Below are 22,092 nucleotides of genomic sequence, written 5' to 3'. Positions count from 1 at the left end.
AAATAATATTAAAATATTACTTGAAATTAACTATTAAAAGAATCATTTATCAAATATAGTAGAATTCATAAATTAAGTTACAAACTTACCATATGCTCATCAAACCCTCTAGCAGTATCTCCTCTAGCAGTATCTTGTGCAGTATCAACACCAAATGCAGTGCTAGCTAACTCCTGTACAAGGTCAAATTCAAAGTGTCCAATTAAATCTTAAATTAAGAGTCAAAATAAGATCAAATTAAGTATTACATATTAATACCTCAAAGGATGTCGATGTGCGTTCAAATCGGCTCTGATCAAAATTATGAGGATAACCTATCCTAATGGTAGTGTCCACCTGCATACATGCATTTAATGAAATCATATTTAGTGAACATATATATGTGTACTAAATAATTTCAAGTAAAGTTACAATATTGTAAGAGTTCATATTTAAGTTAAGAATTATAAGATACATACCATAGATGGTGTCACAATAGTCAGACCCTCTTCTCGATGTGATGTAGAGGGTCCCTCATGACCTGAATCCTGGAGAAAGAAGCATTCAATGTATCAACATGAAAACTTATATAATATACGACGATAGCATATTAACTTAAAAAGATCTAGTACAATGTCCAGATATAAATTTATACTATACCCCATAAGGTGTGCCGAGTTGTCTTCCAGTAGATGCAATATTGACTCTAATATTAGGCGTAGTCCTTATCTACATAAACAAAATTTATTTAATGAAGTATTAGATTGTATAAAAAAAGAGATGCACTTAGTTTATACCTATATTTAATGAAGTACATAAAAAGATTGACATGTACATGTATATATATCTATACCTGGTCAAGATGAACATCCGAGCAAAGAAAATCCATATAAGATGTCATCATACTATCATCTGCTGCATCATGCTCATCTGGAACTGAAGTAGATCCTGCAGCAGTAGTAGGACCTACACATGTCTCATGAAAACTCGAACACATATGTGGTATCCATCGAGGAGCAGATGCCATGTGAGCAGCTTGCTCACTCAGGTTCCCTGTGAGGGAAGTCAAAGCATCTAATGTCGAAATGAATGATGTATTTTGGACATCTGCAGGAATCGATGGAGCAACAAGTGGAACTATGGGTGGATCCGGTAGGGGATTATTACTCCATGCCCTTAATCTATGCTGTGGCATTCCACGACCAACACCCTGGAATGACTTAATATCAAAATAATTTGGTTTTTGGTTCATTACAAACTCACAGTATAATTTCTTCAAAAAATAAAAAGGGACCTCATAATTATGATGTGGTGGATAATCAAAAACCATCCACCATCTATCCCAAAAGTATCTAGCCATTTCTGGATGCACACACCACCTAATTGAAATTCTTTTCTGGTTAGGTTGCATTGGTTCTCTTGTTTTTGGGTTGGTAAAATATGGACATAAATGAGCTTTGGTTATTTTCAAATCTGTGATTTGTCTATAAGTTAAACCATCGGCATAAAAATCACGCAACTCTTGTCGTCGTCTATGAAATTGATCTAATTGAGAATCAACAGATCTAACTGACTCGACAACAGTTTGCATTGATTTTGCAAACTCTACAAGATGGGGTGGCGTGACTTGCTCATTTTGGATAGTAGTAATGTTTTGTTCAATCACTTGTAGGTTTTCATTAATTCATTCTCTTAAACGAATTTCATCCAATCTAGGGGGTTGTGGTGGTGGTGGTGGTGGTGGTGGTGGTGGTGGTGGTGGAGGAGGAGGAGGAGGGGGTTGTGGTGGGGGATTTTCACCTAATAGTTCATCTATGTCAAAAAAATCCATGATAGCAAAGAACTCCTGCATATATAAAGATATACATGAATTATATACAACTCTATGTCAAAGAAGAATCTATTTTACTAAATTAAAAAAAAATATTTATAAATAGTAACATTTCTATGTTGTTGAATGAGATACACATGAAATATATAATATAATATTGAACTTAAAAAAATATACATGTACATACTATTGAATCTTGAAATATAAAATTTGCGCACAAAACTTAATAAAAACTTTCAATGAAACATCATAAATCTATTATATATTCAATTTAATAAATTCATTTCTTGTAAAATGCATCAACTATTAAAATCAATATAAAATATTTCATACATAAGATCAATAAAGAAGTGAGAAATAAGATGATCCTCCTTCTAGTGTAAGAATATATAGCATGGAAACAATATTACTAAGACAACATAATATTTTGTTAACTTTAACTTAAAGTTATTTTGAAAAATGCAAGTGTGTGTTTGGATGCTCCATATTTCTAGTGTTTTAGTGTACGCATGATAATTTATTAGAATTCAATTACATAGTTTTGAGATAATTGTCATCAATTCATATTACATTGATTAGTCTTCAAACAATCTTAAAAAAAAACTAATCTCCCATGACTATAAATGACATACTTAAAACATATTATATTCTAAGTGGTTGTCATGTAAAGACAAAACATGAGGAGTTCATGATCCAAGAAAGTTTTGAGGAAAAGGTCTTCTTAGGGGCGTATACACCAAGATGTTGTAAAAAAAGGTAGCCAAATGACCAAAAAAAGATAAACACGAGTGCGTTATTGGGAAATTCATTTAACGCATTTGAGGTCTTTTTTGTAGTGTTTTTTTCTTACACTATACTAGGCTTGTTTACACTATCGTAGGTTCATTAGGACTATCCTAGGTTCATTAGGATTGTCCCAAGTTCATTATTTCTTTCTTAGGCTCATTAGGACTTTCTTAGGTTCATTAAGACTGCCCTACATTCATTAGGATCATTTGAGGCTCATTGGGACTTTCAAAGAAATGTTGCTCTCTCATTAGGCAAGGAGGATATAGACCCTTTAGGTTCTCTCGTGTTTTATAGACATTTGATAGGTTTTAAATTCGAAATATTCATTAATGGAGTTAGTCTAGTGTTTCTTGGTTAGTGAGGAGGATCAGTAGATGTACATCATTAAAGTTTACATAAGGGTTGCATTCAAGTCTTGAAATATTCCATCTCTTGTTCAAATATATGTAAGAAGGGGAGAACATTGAATATATTACATCATTAGATAGTTTTAGATTATAATAAAATATAAAATAAATTAATATTTAGATGTTGAATTATAGGTTAGATAATAGTTAGTAATTAGTAAATTAGTTATTGATTGGGAAGTTGCATTCCCATAGGTTAGTTGGTTCATGTCCAAAAATAAGGACATGATGTAATGTTCAAATCAAGTTGTGATCTAGATTAAATTTAAATATCTTAGTTTTCATAATTTAAATTAAGATATTCATCTATAATAATGGTGTAGTCATTGTAATTATAATTTTTCACATAATACATACAACATCAATGCATTAAGCAAAAGAGGACAATTACAAGGATCAACATGTTCATGTAATGAATCACCATGATGACCATATAAGATGATAGATTTTAACTTAACAATTTGAAAGGTTACATAATCCTTGTAAGAAAATAAGGAATGAATGAGAATAGGTTATCATCATTTTCTAATACAAAAGAACTCAGACATTATCACTATATACATAGCCCAAAAAAAACTTATACATCCAAAATGACGTGGAAACAATATTCAAACCTCAAGGAATGTATAATAGAAGAATGAACAATGGAGATAATCAATTTCTCAATCTAGTCCTACAAAAAATTATTTATTTACTCTTGAGACATGAATTATGAAACAAATGGAAAAATAAGTAACAAAGAAGATAAAATTATAATCTAATAAAATAGGAAAATAATACATCAAGGTACATTCTAATAGTCAACCTTGCTTTAGAATTTTTTTCTTAAAAATGCATCTACTATTTACTATTGGCACTTTCCCCTTTTAAAATATTTCACACCTTACCAAAATTACCCAATGGTCCAAAATGTTATTTTCCGCATGGTTTATGATATTCACCCTTTTCTAGCATGATAGTTTAACTAAGTAGGTGAGAAGTAAAAAAAATGCCAAGATCATCTTATTTTTAACTCCAAATTTTATATTGAAGGTTTCAAAGAGTGGACCTCTAAAATAATTTTAATATAATTAACTAATAAAATGTAATTTTTAACCAATAAACCAAGAAAAAGATTATATTTTAAACGCTAGTGAATGTCTAGGCCAATATAAGACAAAATGGTCTAACACTAAGCATGTTGTCACATATTTTCTAAATAAATTATTATAATATGGATATAACCATTGAGTTTTAAAATTAATTAGCCTCAATAAAAAAATCTCAATTTCTATATATTTCATAAATGCATAATTAGATAAATTATTACTTATAAATAAATCAATATGCATTTCTTTCAAAGAAACAAGAAACATACAAATAATAATAAGTTGTGATCTATATATCTAAATATGAAAATAATTCCATTAAAATTTTTACCTAGGTTAAGCATAAAAGTGATAATAAAACATAATCACCATGTTTTATTTCAACCTTAAAAGTAAAAGAACTCTACATATCCTAAAATTAGGACTTAATCACATCAAATAATTCTAATATAACTCAAAATACTCCTTCAACATATAAGATGATCTATGCTAGATGGCCATGTCTTACTTTCATCCCATTTATGGATTTCTTACATAGTAATACAAAAAATAACTTTCATCGAAATTAAGCATCTTTAACCATGAGATTATATATATCCTCAATTGTATATTCAAAATACTTCTTGGGAATTATATTTTTCAAATCTTTCGGATGTATATATAATTAGCACCCCATTTAGAAAACTCATTATCAATCAACATTATAAATCAAGAATATTTTTTATTTTGTATTAATGAATTATATATTTGGCATATTAGCTTCCTTTATGAACCTATGTAAACCAAACTCCAATTTTAGTAACTTATCTAGTTTTGCTCTAAAATTGTGTCCATAATTGATCCTTTTATACCATCACATGACATAATAGGACCTTTATGCCATGACATGGCATAAACCTAAGCCTAAACTTTCATATCTAAAATTTGAAAAACTTAATGTTAATTACTTTTAAGGTTATACTAATTTAGTGGTAACTTTTGTATTGCCTAATGAGGATTAAGAACAATTTAGGTACATATGTTCGGTTTTATTTCAATTTCATTTTCGAACATTTTTGTTTTTGTTTCCATTTCATTTTTTGTTTTTTGTTTGTGTCGATTTCATTTTCGAACATTTTTGTTTTTGTTTCCATTTCATTTTTTGGTTTTTTGTTTGTGTCGATTTCATTTTCGAATGTTTTTGTTTTTGTTCCCATTTCATTTTCGGTTTTTTGTTTGTGTCGATTTCATTTTGTTAATTATCTAGGTTTGGTTTTGGTTTCTAAATTTGTTGATTACGATATAGGGTTAACTGTTCAAAAATATTTTACATCAAAATCAAGAATTTACAAATATAAAAAATAATTTATTTATATGCTACTATTAAAAAAAACTAAAATAATAAAAAAAAACTAAATAATACACAAAAAAAAGAGAAAAATATACAAGAAAATTATGAACTGTGAAAATAGATGACAGAATGTGCACCTGGGATAGTGGTGGAGGCTTGAAGTGGAAACCACAGCACGGGGGCCCGTTTTCGATATCCTCTTGTGCAACAGTAAAAATGAAAAATTATCCAAAAAAAAGGGTAAAAATAGCTTTTTAAAACGGGCCCCCGTTTTGTTTACAAACGGGGGCCCGTTTATTAAAAAATGGGGGCCCGTTTTATTTGGTTTCGGCACCCTGTGACCTTTCAGCTCGGGAGGCCGAACCATTAACGGGCCCCCATTTTTTATAACTGGCCCCCGTTTTTTAAAAACGGGGGCCCGTTTTGCGGGGCACGTTTTCCAACACGCAGACTTCCGCAAATTTGTGACTCATTAGCTTGCACATACCCAGACTAGTACCTTATCCTAGGGCATAGAGTCACTTACAATTCAAGACAACCTGATAATAAACTTCAATAAGATTCATTTGTAGATAAATAGGAATGAAATTATGAATAATGCCATTACATACACAACCCAGATTCATATGTAAACTGAAAAACCCTTGACCATTCAATTCACAGTGAAAACATAAATTCAACACAAAGACAATTATGTGAAGATCTCAAACTGCAAATGATATTGATATTATATTCATAATGATATCAAAAAGTAAATTCACAATGCGATTCAACTATAGTCTATGCACTTATCAAATTCTTGAACAATTGAGCTATTATAACTATATAAGAGTTTTCAAGTTCAACATCAATAAAAGTGGCCAACTGGCTATCCCTCTCTATCGATCAAAAAGAAAAAGTGGCCATCCCTCTCAAATTAATCTTGGAATCCTTTTATAAGATGAGGATTCAACAAGCTTAGGATTACTGTGAGGAATCTTGGGTAGCAACCTCAACCTGAGATTTCTTCTTTGGCTTTAGCATGGCTTGCCACCTGTCCACCTCTTTGTCTATTGGCCAACCAAATGCCTTTACCTCTTCCAACTTTGCAACTGAATCTATCCATCTAACATCTATAACTACCTTGGACTCAAGAATAAAATTTGCATGGTCAACCTCAACCTTGAACAGTGAATCAAGCATATCGTTAAGGAAATCAGCATCAACCTATTCATTTACATGCTTGATTATTTCTTCTTGCTGCAAAATCAAATCAAATTCACTAGTCCAATTAGAAACTGATTTCAAATCTCCATTACTACCATAAATTGAAGGCACCAATTTACTATAACCTTCCCCAAATGTCTGCAATTTTTCATTTATAAGCACATCCTTCCCTGTGAAAAATGCATAAGATGCATTCATTACCTCCACCATGTCTTTAGTGTCACTGATCTTGGGAGGGAACTCATCACTATACATCATTGCAGTATCTAGCTTATCCATTAATCTGCTTCTTCCTGACCAAACATTGAACAAAGGTTCAAGAAAAGTGACAGCCTTAGAGGATGCTTTACTTGCCTGTGCAAATCATGCACTACCATCAATTTTCCTTTCAATACATTAATCCCGTGTTTCAGAATTCCTGACACAACAGAGATAGCCTTGACATTTTGTTCCTTTTCAAGCTTTTCAATTTTCCCTGTGTATTCCTCCATTTTTGCTGTCATGTAATGCCCCGCCAAGAAACCCCGAAGGGATAAGCTAAAAGAACAAGAATAGAGTGCAAATTTTTTTTAAATTTTTTTTTTTTTTTTTTAAGTTACAACACAAAGATGCAACAAGGTTTCAACGATTCAGATTACATAGCGGAAGACTTCAATAACTATCACCTAAAGAGTTTCCCAACGAGATTACTTAAATTTCACAATTCATTTAACTCACACAATTAATCCATTAAGCTGAATATCTTAATAACGAGATAAATCACAATTAGGATAATTTCTTTCAAAGATGGAAATATAAATCACAAGCAAGATTCATCATTAAGATCCATTCATCAACCTCATTCAAGCTTTTCATTTAAAATTCCAACCCATACATCTAACATTCTAATACACTAGGATTTCATCATAACATAAGAGATCTTTCCAAGCATATTTAAATTCCTTAACAACAACTGAGTATAATTCATTACTCTATGTTACATTCTTTCATATTCTAACCTATTGCATTTCAAAAGACGATTACAAACATCATCTACGATGATTCACATCTAAACACTTAAGCATTCGATCAACATGGCATTCAAGGAAGAACTGAATATAAGCATTCATAGTTAATTCCAATTATCCACTTAACCATTCTAACATAAGTTAAACATACATGATAAAGCTGAATAAAGGAGACATAAGAGAATTCATCACATAACACCATAATGATCTCGGAGTTCACCCCTAAAGGGCTACATCTCTGGGTCTGCGCAACTGCAAGACCCCTCTGATAATTAATAAAGTTAAGAGTACAAGAGGTTACACCAAGTACTATCCAGCCATCAAGGCGATACATAAGCAATATACAAATGACCACACCGGTCGATAAATACAAAAACGATCCTTACAAGGAACAGGATCCAACTGAACATAATCAAAGCTAAAATAAGAGGTCCAAGGGAGCATCCATAAAACTGAGCCATCACCACCCAAGGTCTAACATGAAACCGACACTCACAAGGGCAGCGACAAAGGACGACTCACAAAGGTACTCAAAACAAGACAAAACGACAACACACTAGCGAACGTAGGGACAAGTGTCATCACACAACCTGGTATGGATACCATGGCAAGTCTTCATAGGTCCCGGCCCATACACTGGTAACCCTGGCAACCTAATCCGAACTTCCGGCCCATCCAAGCCTCATGTGGACCCACACATCCTCTCGTGAAGACAAGGAAGATGGTTTGCCATTTCAGGCCTTCTCACAGCATGCCGAATCTATGATAGCATTCATCCCATGTGTGAGGCACATTATCTTATTTATAAATTATTTTCTAATCTACTTAGGTTATCACTTATTAGACTCACTTTCGACGGGTTATCCAGCAGCCACTTTGGGCGCGGCCCCCAATCGAAAGCCACTTTCCCATACGACACTAGACTAACTCAGACGAACTCAACCACGGAATACACATGGTAAGACGAACGGAGTTCAAGAAGGAGAACAATCATCTGGTTAAACACGACTCAAAGGTAATCACTTACTGACGGTACTCTAATCTAGAGACACGACCAACAACGGTCAACCACAATCATCATTCGACTCACACACACAAGGAGGAGATGATCAAAACGACACTACCACAATACAACAGTCAACTCGGAAATCGAGGACTAAAACAGGAACACCAAATCATCCCTACGACAGGGTCCTACTAAACAAAGCAAAACATGCCATTTCATAATTAAGGCGAATACAGTAATTAAACTCGCAAGGCAATAATCAGAAAGGACAATATTTCCTCAAATTGATTTAAACATTACAAGGCGATCAAGTTTTCTACAAGATCCAAATCAGATTACAGTTATCTACCTCAACTGGGGATAAGTTGTTCTTGGTTTTCTAACTCCTAAGGTTCACGCATTGAACAGGCAATTTAAGCCATAATGAGTTCTTAAACCAAATTCATGATAATCAAATTCAGGCAACCATTAAACAATTAAAATAAGATATTTAATCTCCATTCCAAAACGTCATTAACATACTGGTCTAAATTCAATCTCTACAGATTCATAATTTCAATTCCAGTTACATAATACGGATTACGAAAATAAAAATGCAGAAAGAGAATCTAAAAGAAGATAGTCATTTCCAATAACATAATATTCTATTTCATTTTTTAAACAATACTACCTCAATTAGCCAACTTCCCAAATCAGCTAGCAGGTAAGATCTAGGTTCATTAATCCAAGATCAATAAAAATATATTCGACAATATTAGCTTGCAAAATTACAGTTGAAGAACTTAATTAGAAGGGGGCAAAGTCTTGAAATAAAGTTGAGTGACAATTGGCCTATAAACTCCATAATAACATTAATCAATTTCAACTAGCACTTGCCACTATTATGCCTCCTTAATCAGAATTAAGAACTAATTAACTTAATCATTAAAATAATATTCATTCACATGATATTTTAAAATCATAGGCATCTTTTTTTTTTTTTAAAACTAAAAATTACCTTGAAAACGCATTTGAAACATCGTTTAAAACAAAATACGTTTCAAAAACTACGTTTAAAACAAAAAAACGCTTTTAAATGAATCTATATTCTTTTAAAAAAAAACACGCATTTAAAAACTATGTTTAAAACAAAAGCAACGCATTTAAAAAACACGGCTAGCGCACGCGGCGGCACTTGCAAGCGGCCAAGCGGCGGCGCCCTGCGGTGCCCGCAGGCCCGCGGCGCCCTGCGGCCACCGCAGTGTGCTACGGCCAAGGTCGTAGCACCGCCGAAGGGGGGGGGGGAACACACAGGACGCGCGGGGCGATAGGGAGGAAGAGTGGGGAAGGGGAGGGGAGTGGGTGGAGCTTCGCTCCCCGCTCTCCCAAACCCCGAACCACCGTTTCAAACAATGAAAAAAAAAAACGCCTAGCTCGGTTTAACCCAATTCACACGGCGCTTAAAAAACATAAAATGAAACCCAGTTTAAACACCTCGCCCAGCTCGGGTTTTTTGGTAATATATTTGATATATAAAATGCACAGTTCGACATCAATAATCACAAACGCCCATCACAAAGATTTTACTGGAATTTTGATTTACCATACATCCGGTTTAAACATATTGAGACTGTTATCACGTTTTCATGCAGGGTTTTCTCATTCTATACAACACCCAAGGGTTTCGAACGCCCAAAAACATGAGGAATTAATAGCACCTCTAAATCACTTCCAGCCAAGCTGGTAATTTACCAAATCGATCCATAAACATGGCATTCGATGGAGAATCTAAAAACAAGATAAAATCCCCATTTTCATTTTAAACAAAAACAAAAAAATGAGAGTTGGTTCCTACCTGATCTCGCGTTCCTGGCAAGATCGGTTGAAGAATCCCCATCTCAGCTGCCAGAGCCTCCAATTTTCCATCTCCAATCCAAAAACTTCCCAAAAAAGTCCATCCATTCCAATTTCCCCAAATTTGGGTTATATGGAAGAGTTGACCCAAGAATTCCATTTTTGGAATAAAAAAAACTTTTATTTAAAAATAATACTCAAAAATTAATTCTTTTCAACAATATAACTTGCTTAATCAATTAAAAATCGATTTCTCATTTAAACAAATTTAATCTTTCTAATTTAATAATCCAACAGAATACAATTAATCAATTGCGATAAAATATCAAACTTTCTCTTTCAACAGCATAAACAAAATGCATTTAACAATCGAAATCAGTCATTTAATCGAATTCTCAATCAATTTAATCCATTAATCTTCAATGCACAAACGCATAAATAATCAAAATAATTATTAAGGACTAATTAATCGATTAACCAAACACACCAGGCACGCAAATCGAGAAGGTCAACCAAACAGACGACTCGCAAACCCAAACAAGAAGGGATCGCCGACGACAACTGGCGATGCTCACTGGAGCACGACTAAGGTCAACTAGGGTCTTACGACCACCTAATCCGACTCTAGGGATTAAAAAGGTATGCACAAACCTGCAAAACCAGGTGATGACGAACCTCGCACTCAAGCGACTTCGTACCTGAAAAATCCTGCAACCAAGAGTCATACATGCATACATATATAAAATTTACTGAAAGCATTAGCTCGATGTTAATACCACGAAATAGGTACACTAACAACTTGCATACAACTAGTGAGAAACCACATCAATAGCTATGCGTTAATTCAAACATCTGACTATAACATAATATTACGATAAACTAATCAAGATTAAACCAAGGTTAGAGATCGATTACGGTAGGGGTACTACATGTCACATCAGCTGGTATTTCTTGTACTTGTTCTGTAATTTGTATTGGAGGGGGCTCATTTGTAATTTTTTCTTTCAACTCCACTAACTCTTCCTCTAGAGCGCCCTTCTTCATCAGTGTCTCTTCATATTTTTTAGACAATGCAATCAATTGGGTATATGTTTCTGTGTATCTTCTTGACAAATCCTCTATTTTTGATAAATTCATGAAAGAAACTTGAGTAAAAAATGAGGCAATCTCAGTGTCAGTTGTGTTTTGCAAGTTCCAGATCATTTTATCAGCTTTATTTTCTACTTGGATATTTAGAAGGTGGGGCTTTTGAGTGGAAGGGCCCAAAGACCATGCAGCAAGTGTCGTTGACTTAGGATTAAATCCTGATCCTCTTATTACATCTTCAATTTCAAATTCAGGTTTAAACATTGGGTCCTCTTTCTTCCTAATTTGATCAATAATAAAAGTAGACCGGATATCCCAGTCAGGCATCATAATCATTAATCAATTGTCTTGCCTGTTCCACAGATATTTGCTCCCTATCAGGATCATATTCCTGTAGTGCCTTGATGATCTCCTATTTCTTTTCTTCATTTGCTTCCTCTATGATTAGATTTTGTCTCAATTATTTTTGTTTCAATCTTTTCAAAAAAAATTTAAATTCATCTGACTTAATAAAGTCATCATCTTTCATGAACTCATTTGACAACATCGCACGCTCATCAAAGCCTTGAGAAAGGGCTTCGTTTGTTTCTCCCTGTTCTTCATTCTGCCCTGCTTCTCTGAGATGTGTCCTTATTTGATGAAAGTATTATCCTTGTTCTATAACAATTTCTCTAGAAAGGTCTCTCCTCACAATTGTACCGACCTCATTGGTTTTTTGTTTCTTTGTAGCTTGGGGAGATTGAACTTCATCCCCACTCTCTACATCATCAGCAGACACACTAAGTGGCCTCTTGCCATGTGAAGAATGTTCATCTTGGGGGTCTTGCCACTTCTGAATCTGGAATTTGAGGCATTTGTTCCACCAAAGTTTCATATAAACTCAACATTTTGTTAATCCTCTCCAGGTACGGGCTATGAGGGCAAAAACCTAAGAAACTAGGGTCAGCAGCCTTGAATTCTGCTTCAACTCTCATCAAATTTTTCCATTTTCTTCTCCTTTCTTGTACTTCATCTTTTCTTAGCAAATTTCTAACCACATCTTCATCATCCAATGGTTCATGGTCCTTTATTGTGGCCCAAGGTGTCATTTTTGGCATTGCAACTTTAATAAATTGTTCTGGATCACAGAATCTAGACACAACATTAACCAACCTATACTATTTAAGGAAATTGTTTACTTCATCAAAGGAACTCCTACCAATGGTAAAATCAGATGCAACCCAAAGCCTAGGAAGAAGAGAACCCTTCCTGTGTTTATCAAGGTATTCTTTTTCAACTAGGGTCAATTGGCAGATAAACTCCATAAAAGCAATCCTAATTGGAACAAATTTTGGTAAAATATGGGGAGGCCGAGGACACCCATAGACTCTGATCATAGTAAAGTTATAAAAAAAATAAAAGTCTCCCCAATTAATAGACCAGTTTGGAACAAACTGGTAAGGTCTCAAAACTCTCCTAGCATTAATTGACAATCGTTCCCTATTTATTCCTAGCATTTCCATAATTGGAGAAACAATCCAATTTTCAAAGAAAAGGAAAGAAGAATGGGGAGAACTACTGTCCCAAACCTGGGTCCATCTTTGTATTGGCATTAAGACACCAAATTCTTCTTTGAAAAGCTCCAATTCTTTATCCACGAACTCAACATTATAGAACAAGATTAAATGCATCAACAATGAATAATGCTTGAATGTAGGGTTGGGTGCACCACTCTGAATTTCAACTAGAGCATTATGAATGTGTTCAACCACATAGCCCACATAATCGTAATCTTTGTTAACATCTGGGTGTTGAATGTCCATAGCCATCATTAGTAATTCAGCTGACACTGTTGAATCTCCATCAAAACCCAACACTCTGCATAATCCATAGATTGTACAATGCATATAATGGTGGAAAGGTGTGATGTCAAATGGTGGTTTGATGCTCTCTACAATTATAATTAGCTTCCTATTCACTCTAGGCATGTATCTGGGGATTGTACGCTTCTTGATAACACCTTTGTATTTGTCATAATCCTCTGCAATCCGCTCCAAATCTATATCTGTACATGCAACACCAGTAATATGGAAAGCTTCAACAAAGCTAGCTCTGTTAATTGAAACTAGGGCAAACTGGTTCTTTCTTCTGATTACCCTAGATACTGGGCAATAGCGTTTGGCCAACTCTTTGATCAAATCCACATCAACATACACATCTGGCACAATTAACTTTGCCATATTTAAATCCCAAAGGTTTGACATCGGGACACCCTTAACCCTATTATTCCAGAAATAATTAAACAGAGCAGAACTAATCATATTAATAGTGGTAGGGTTTTTGCATTGGCTCCATAAATCTTTCCATGCCAAATCATTTGTATTCAAAGCAACGGAAGTCCCTGGCATCAAATCTACAAATTCTTCTTTGTATTTCTTAACCATCTTTTCCTCAGTGGCACTGGCCTTGGAACCTCCAGGTCCTCCTGCTCCACTTGTCGTGGGCTTGGGCTTGGGCTTGGAAGCTCCAGTTCCATTCATCGCCTGGCTCATAACAAATCGCAACATAAAATGCTAAACAACTTCAAAACCTACGAGGAAGCGACGAAACCAACTAAGCTGCGATACCAACCACATCGCATGATCGCAAATTAAAATGACTTAACCGCAAATACCTTGTGACCTTGCGATAAGATAAAATCACACCCAGTCACAACCTCACAACATAAAATGGTCAAGTGCAAAACATCTTGCGAGGTAGAGATAACTAAAATCTCCCAGTACTCGCAAGCTCGCGACTTAAACTGACTTGATGATAAAGGACCTGTGAGCTAGCGATAACCATAAAACCTCAAAACTTTTTATCTCTTGACCACAGTGACCCAGCGAGTACCAACAAAAATCGATGTTTTATGTTAATTTACCATCATAAACAGGCATGGGCAGTGGCACACAGACCATTAATGACTTAATACTTACTCGCTAACTCTCACGGCTATAATGCATGGAATCAAACCAATTCAAGACCTCGGGACCAAAGCAATTTGATTAACAATCTCTAGTTTGCTAACATAAAATTCTAACACTCAAAAAACTAGAGACCTCGCGATTTAAACCCAAACCAACACTCGCTAAGTCGCCACTTAAATTGTTAAACATGAAATTTATCTGCAAGTTAGAGATGAAACATTAAACATGTATGACCAACCGTTTGACCACATTTGACGTTGACATGGACAAATAAAGAGAGGACAACTCATGACAACTTCGGTTTACTAGCCAACTAAGACAAAAAAACAAGCACAAAACCCTAATCGGCATGAACATCATGTTAAACATTTAATATAGAACAATAGAAAGGTTCTAGCAGTAATAGTTATGCAATATGAATAATTTTATGGATCTTGTGACACAAATTGTTGCATTTCATGTTCAACATAATGTGGAACCAAATACCAATTTACTAATAATTCAATTATTTACTAATAATTCAAATTCATAATTAAAAATATGAAATAAGTATCCGTTCTGATTGACAAATTCAAGGACTACAATATCAAAAATCATCAATGACAACTATAGTATTGCAATTTTGCAAATTGAAATTGTAATATGACTCAAGAACTGTAGTGTAATTATAAATACCTATAAACTAACTGCTAATTCACTTTAGTGACTCACTCCGAGGCTTCCATATCCCAAATGGAGTCAAGATCCGGAAATTGACTAGTACTAACAGGTTCATCTTCATTCTGAGTCAGGTATTCAAAAATGTCTTCGTCTTCATGCTAACTCTAAGTCTGCGATCCATCATATTCATTTGTCTCGGCACTAGCACTAGCAGTAACATCACCAGCTTTTAAAGTGTTGCACACCCCTTGTCTTTCACGCATGGAATTCCAAATTGCCAGTGCCCTATCATATGGAAAATCTCTAACATTATACTGGGTTACAAACAACCTCAAGCAAGTTTCCAAATTCTTGTCTAATTTGTTTTTGATCTTTGATTTCAAAAGCCCTAATGCATTGAAAACTCTCTCATCTTCCATCGACCCCAATATCATTGTTTGACATAAATCGGCAAGTTTCAAATATTCTGGTATTGCAATACGCAATGCTTCACTTTGATCTATCCTTTTCCAAAGCCTTGTGATTGATCCAAGTTCAAATGGATTCTCCAAGTTAACCAACTAGTATTTCATAACCAATGCAAACTGTTTACATTGTTTTCTAAGATGATCTAAATTTAAAATTCTTTCTATTGGTTGTCCATTGCAATATGCATCTTTTGAAAATATCAATATCAATTCCTCTAGTTTTTTATGATACATCTTTGCGTCATTTGGATTATCTCCAATTGAATGCCAAAATTGAGGATACACACAACCCATGGCTTCAATTATTTCTTCTCGAGGGAATCTTTCACGAATATCAGTTGAAAGTTCATATGCAATAGACTTCAAATTATCACTAACAAATTTAACAATCCTGTCAAAATCTTCCTTTTTAACTGGTAGTGCTCTGCCTCGCTTGCCCATCTTAGATTGGTGAATTGGTATCTGAAATCCTTTTACAAAGACACATAACTCATTTTTTGTATTGAAATGTAAAAAAATTTCAGCATGATTTAAATTTGTAATTATCTGCCACCTAAAAAATTTGGGCTTCGCCCTGTTAGATCTAAATATAGACCATCCAGGCTCAAGCATGTCATTTTATGTAGAGTGCTATACTCATTGATATACATAGTTCTATCTTGGGCTTTCTTAACAAGTTTGTTCATTGAATCCAGCATGGGGAGAAGACTAGCTAAAGTTAACAAAGTCTCTATATCACTTAACTTATGTAAGAGATCAGGAGCTTTGTCTACTGTGAGGCGATGCTCATACATTAGTTCAATCAAGGATTGATATTCTGTTAGAACTTGTTCCACTAGTCCATGCAAGGAGATCCATCTGGTATCAACATCCCTGAGAAGCTTGTTTCCTCTTGTAACTCCCTCAGCAAAAATCTAAAATTCTGCAAAATGTTTAGGACTTCGGCAGAAGTATGAGTGGAGCTCATGGACCAGATCTTCAACTTTTGACACTATAGGGAAATCACTTACAATTCTATATGCTAAATTCATTCGATGGGCCATGCAGTGAATGCCAACCATGTATGGTTCAATACTAGTTTGTAATCTTGCGCAAAGACCAGTCCTTTGACCTTGCATTACTGTAGCTCCATCAGCTCCAACACACACCAACTTCTTGGCAATTGTCAAGTCATCCATACCACCAATTTCATTCAAAGCTTTCTTAACTTCCAAATATAAATTTTCTGCTATTGAATTGCCCCTCATTTTACGAACATAGAGTAGATGAGCTCGACAGACGTGTTCTTTTACAGTATACACATGCATACAAACCCAAGTAGTGTTATCTACCGCAGTAAATTTATCTATGGATAATGAAATGAAATTTGACTCTTTTACACTCTCTTGTAAATTTTTCTTTTCCACCTCAGCAAGACAGTTTGCCATTTCCCATCCAGTGTTTATTGACCAATGTGACATAGGATAGTGAGGAACATTCAAAAAGATAATAAATTACTAAATTCTAGGAAATCTTCCATAGGACGCCCTCTTGACATAATACGAAAAACAACACTCATCTAAATAATCTTTGTCAAGTTTGCATCTTTCGCTGCATGTTCAAGCCCAACCTTGATTGTATTTCCAAATCCACTATTACCAATCAGTGTCATTTTGTGGTTATGCTCTTCATATTCTACAACATACTTAACATGAAGACATTCTTCCTTTGATTTCCATCTTACTACTTGTGTTTCCTTTCCGTCTATGATTTGTTTTTCATAAACCTTACCAATACACTTTTTAGCTGCATCTTCTTCTCTCTTTTAGTTTTCCAGCTACAAATCTTACACCTACATTATGTTGGTTGTTTATCATTGTTTGGGACCGGTTCAATGAATGGGTACTTTGCTACCCAGTCAATCTTAAAACTCCTTGTCATCTCCCACTCTCGCCCCAGTTTTACTTTCCTTTTTCTTTTCTTCCTACCAACATCATCTTCAGTACTAGCATTTGCATCCGAGTGAATTATCTCATTGTGTGTATCCCTTACAACATCTTTTGCCGTGTCGGTATTGTCATCCTCATTTGATGTATTTAACTCAATGACAATCCCACCTTGTGGTGATGGTGAGCTACTGTGAATGGCTTATGCAACTGCAAAAGTTGATGGACCAGAAACTTTGCCAATTCCAAAGAAAGACTTTATGGTAGTATCTTTAAGTTTAGGTTCTGGGCATTTTGATGGCCTCTCAATCCCTTCAGTTTCACCGCCTTGAGGAGTCTTACCCTTTTCTAACATCCCAATCCCTTCACCACCATGAGGAGTCTTAGTCTCACCCTTATGTGACATCTCAATCCCTTCACCACCCTGAGGAGTCTCACCCATGTCTGACTGTGACATCTTGAGTCTTGACCTCTCACTACGAATTAAAAGTTAAAACTAATACTATCAAGTATGAAGAAATGATTACTCACCTTTATGCCTTCTCAATTCTCTAAATCAGGAATCAGGAACCCATCAGCATGAAAAGCATGACATCTAACCCTATAGCTTCCCCATTTTGTAATTTGACTAGAAACTGCTTTGGCACTACTAGCCAGTGTTTCTAGGGTAGTGGCAAGGAATGCATGATGCTCATGCTTAGATTTTTTCAGTCCATTCAACAATCTAGTTATTTTGGTAGTTTTTTAGGCTAACTAGTTTATCAAATCCTCTTGCGTAGCTTGTGAATGGTCTATAGGAGGAGATGGAGGTGTATCCTGAGGGTTTGGTTGTGGGTTCTCTTGTGGTTTTTGCCCTAAGTTTTTAGCTGTGTCTTGTTGGGGGGTAGTATATTTCAAAATCTAATATTCATGACAAAAAATTAAAAAAACTAATCAAAACCAATGAATTTAAGTTCAAATTGCAAATAAAATTCATCAAATGCATAAAATAAACAAATAAAATACGTTACTTACCTCTTTCCATAGCATTTTTGTGTGAATTTGGTGAGCCCATGCATGCTTTTGCGTATTACAAGCCCTACTTCACTCTTGTGGCTGCAGGTTAAAATGACCCAGTTGGCTGCAGTGCAAAAAAATTATTAGCAGACAAATACGTACGAGGTTTAGAAACTAAAACCACGCATGGGGTTTTAGTTTCTAATCTGCGTATGGGGTTTTAAAAACTAAACTGGGTACGTGGTTAGTATACTATAAACCTCGTACATGGTTTAGCTTTGTCTAGGCTCGGCAAAGTGATCCTAAACGCGTACGAGGTATTTAAAATTTGAAATACCCTGTACATGTTTGTTGTTTTTTCAAGTTCTTTTTGGGGTGTGTCCACTTTTTTGCACACCATCTTAGTGCACACACCCTTAAATTGAAATACTAAAAAATGCAAGTACTAAACACTAGCTAGTACGCAAATGGAGGATCTCTTTGTGACATTAGTGATGCTTTAATATCTTATATTAAGATGGATGAGCACTTTGACAAGGGGTTTTCAACATTTATGTTTAAATTTGCATCGGTTTGGATTTGAACTCTCAATATTTGAAAGAATTTGAACTCATAACAAAAGTTAGATCTTGGAAGAATTTTTTTTAAATAGATTCAATTCTCATGGACATTCTGCTACTAACTATTTAACAACATTAGCTCCTAAGTCCACTTTGTTCCAATCAACATTAGTGGCCCACAAAAGACAAAACAATTGGGATTGCACGAGTCCTTGTAAAGAGAGGATTCTTGTCACACCACCAATCCCTTTGAAGCAAGAAGTTGTTCTCCCTAAATCCAATTTGGGGAATCCTATCACACCACTAGTCCCTTTGGAGCTTGAGAAACTATTCTTTTTTAATCCAATTTAGTATCAATTCTTGAGACTGGTAAGGATGGTAAGCTTGAATCTTTTGGTTACAATTATACTTATTCATCAAATCATCTTTCATCAACATTTGCCCCTGTTCCTCTATATGGAGACAACACCTTTTTGAGTTTTCAAACTCCCATAAGAAAACATTTGAAAGTGCTTTAGATATCTTTCGTGATATTGTAGCTGATGAATAGAATTTGGGTATCTCTCAAATTATAGATTTGGTAGAAAAAGATTAACTAGATGGTAATAATGAAGTTAATCATAGAGAAACTTTCATCTTGGAAGTTGAACCTCTCTTGATTGTGGAGAATGGAAGGAAAAAGGTGGGAAGACTAATCAAGAAAAGTGTTATATAGTAGGGGAAGTAGAAGGTCAGGTCAATGTTAAGATTTGGGAAGGGCAAATCCCTTCTTAGATAGTAATGAAGATTTCCTCTTGGAATATTAGGTGTCTCAAAGCCCCTAACAAGAAAGGCTTGGTCAAGTGAAAATATCCTCTTGGAGTGTTAGGGGTCTCAAATCCCCTAACAAGAAAGGATTGGTCAAGTGTCAATTGACTACATCGAACACTAATATCTTTTCACTTCAAGAAACCAAATTAATCTTAGTTAAAATGAATCTTTTCTCTCAAAACTTGTGATGGTGGAAAAAATATAGTGTGCCAGCTAATGGAGTATCCAGGGGTATTTCTATTTTTTGGAAACTACATTTAGTAGTTGTGGAAGCACTGTTGGCTTCTCATTCCTAGACTAGTTGTAATATACACAATCTTTCAGTAAACATGCATTTCATTTTACACGTCTATAGTTTGGTTCCCACCATGAAGAGAAATGAACTATGGTTTGAACTAGAGCACTTTATGAAAGCTTATCGAATAGATTTACATATTCTTGGGGGAAACTTCAAAGCCATTATTTATAATTATGAAAAAGGTGGAGGTGTTCTCAAAAGACATCAGTCTCAATTGAATTTTGCAAACTTTATAAACTTAAACCATTTATTAGACATTCCAATGAAAAATAGTATGTATACTTGGACCAACAAAATGATAGGTTTTGGTAACAATGAAAAGAAATTAGATAGGTTTTGTTGTGGTGGAGATTTGAGCACCTTTCCTTAATCCTTTAAGAGAAGTATAATTCCTTTTTCTGGTTGTGATCAGTTGTGATCACTATCTAAGTCAACTACATATAATTGGTGATGGAGGTATTCCTAGACGACCATTCAATTTTGAAGATATGTGGTTAAAGGACAATGATTTTTTGACACACAATTGAAACATGATTGATAGAACCACAACTGTTTGGAACAAAGATATATAGATTACTTTCTAAGCTTAAAAACATCAAGATCCAATTAAAGTTGTGGAATAAAGTCTATTTTAAAAATATCTTTAGCACCAAACACTCAATTGAGAGTCAATTACAACAACTTAATAATGAGGAAGTATTTTTTTTGGGATGGATAAGGGAGATATCTTTGAGAAAGGGAGCTCTTAAAGGATTATATGGATGTTTTCGCCAAGGAAGAGGTATATTGGAAGCAAAAGTAAAGGGAATCTTGGCTGAAAGATGGAGACAAAAATTCAAATTATTTTCAAACTATTGCCAAAATATGCAGAGATCTGAACCACATTTCTTAGCTACAATTGCATGATGGATCCATTAGTGAAGATCTCGACACAATGAAAGGTCACATGGTTGACTTCTTCACGAATTTGCTCAACAATTGGGAGGGTTCCAATGCAGGCTTAGTCTTTAGTATTGCCAAACATTCCACGTTTAATCTTGAAGGATCAAAATAAGATGCTACTAGCCCCATTTACATCTTCTAAACTAAGAACAACTATATTCGAGCTACAATTGGATGAATCGTCTAGTTCAGATGGCTTTCCAAACAAGTTTTTACCAAAAATGTTAGCATATTATAAAGTTTGATGTTGTTTGATGTTGTAGTAGCTTTTGAGGATTCCATGGATAAGTCCACTTTTCTCTAGGAAGTCAATAATACATTTATTGTCTTAATTCCCAAAAAAGAGAGGGCGCTATCTTTAGAGGATTTTTGCCCCATCTCTTTCCCTGCAATACCTTATATAAGATTACCTCTAAAGCGCTAGGCAATCACCTTAAAAATATTCTGGTATCTATAATTTCTGAGAGGACTCACTTTGTCCCCAATCGTTTTATCGTAGATGGGGTCATTATTACTCAAGGGATTATTCATTCTATTCATCATCATACTGCAACACCCAGTACGTTGGCATATACCTGTGTGGATTGGAGATTCTTGTTCAAAACATTAGAAGCCTTTGGTTTCACTAAGGATTGAATTTAGTACATTTTGATTTATATTTCTACACCTCAATTTTCAATTCTCTTAAATGGGTCCCCTGAAGGTTTTAGCTTAGCTTCCTGTGGTCTACGTCAAGGAGACCCACTTTCCCGTTTCTCTTTATCATCATGGCTAAAGCTCTTGGTAGGATTGTTCATCAGGCCTCTTCATTGGCATTCCTTTCTGGTGTTAGTGTCACTAGTCAGCACCTTGCCAGGATTCACTGACAATTCGTAGACGATATGATGCTCTTTGTCAAATAATTAAAGTAGGAAGCCCAAGCAT

This window comes from Cryptomeria japonica, chromosome 4, assembly GCF_030272615.1.
Source record: "Cryptomeria japonica chromosome 4, Sugi_1.0, whole genome shotgun sequence".
In the NCBI taxonomy this organism is placed as follows: Eukaryota; Viridiplantae; Streptophyta; class Pinopsida; order Cupressales; family Cupressaceae; genus Cryptomeria; species Cryptomeria japonica.
The sequence above is the reverse complement of the archived record's forward strand: the minus strand, read 5'-3'. Positions refer to the sequence as shown.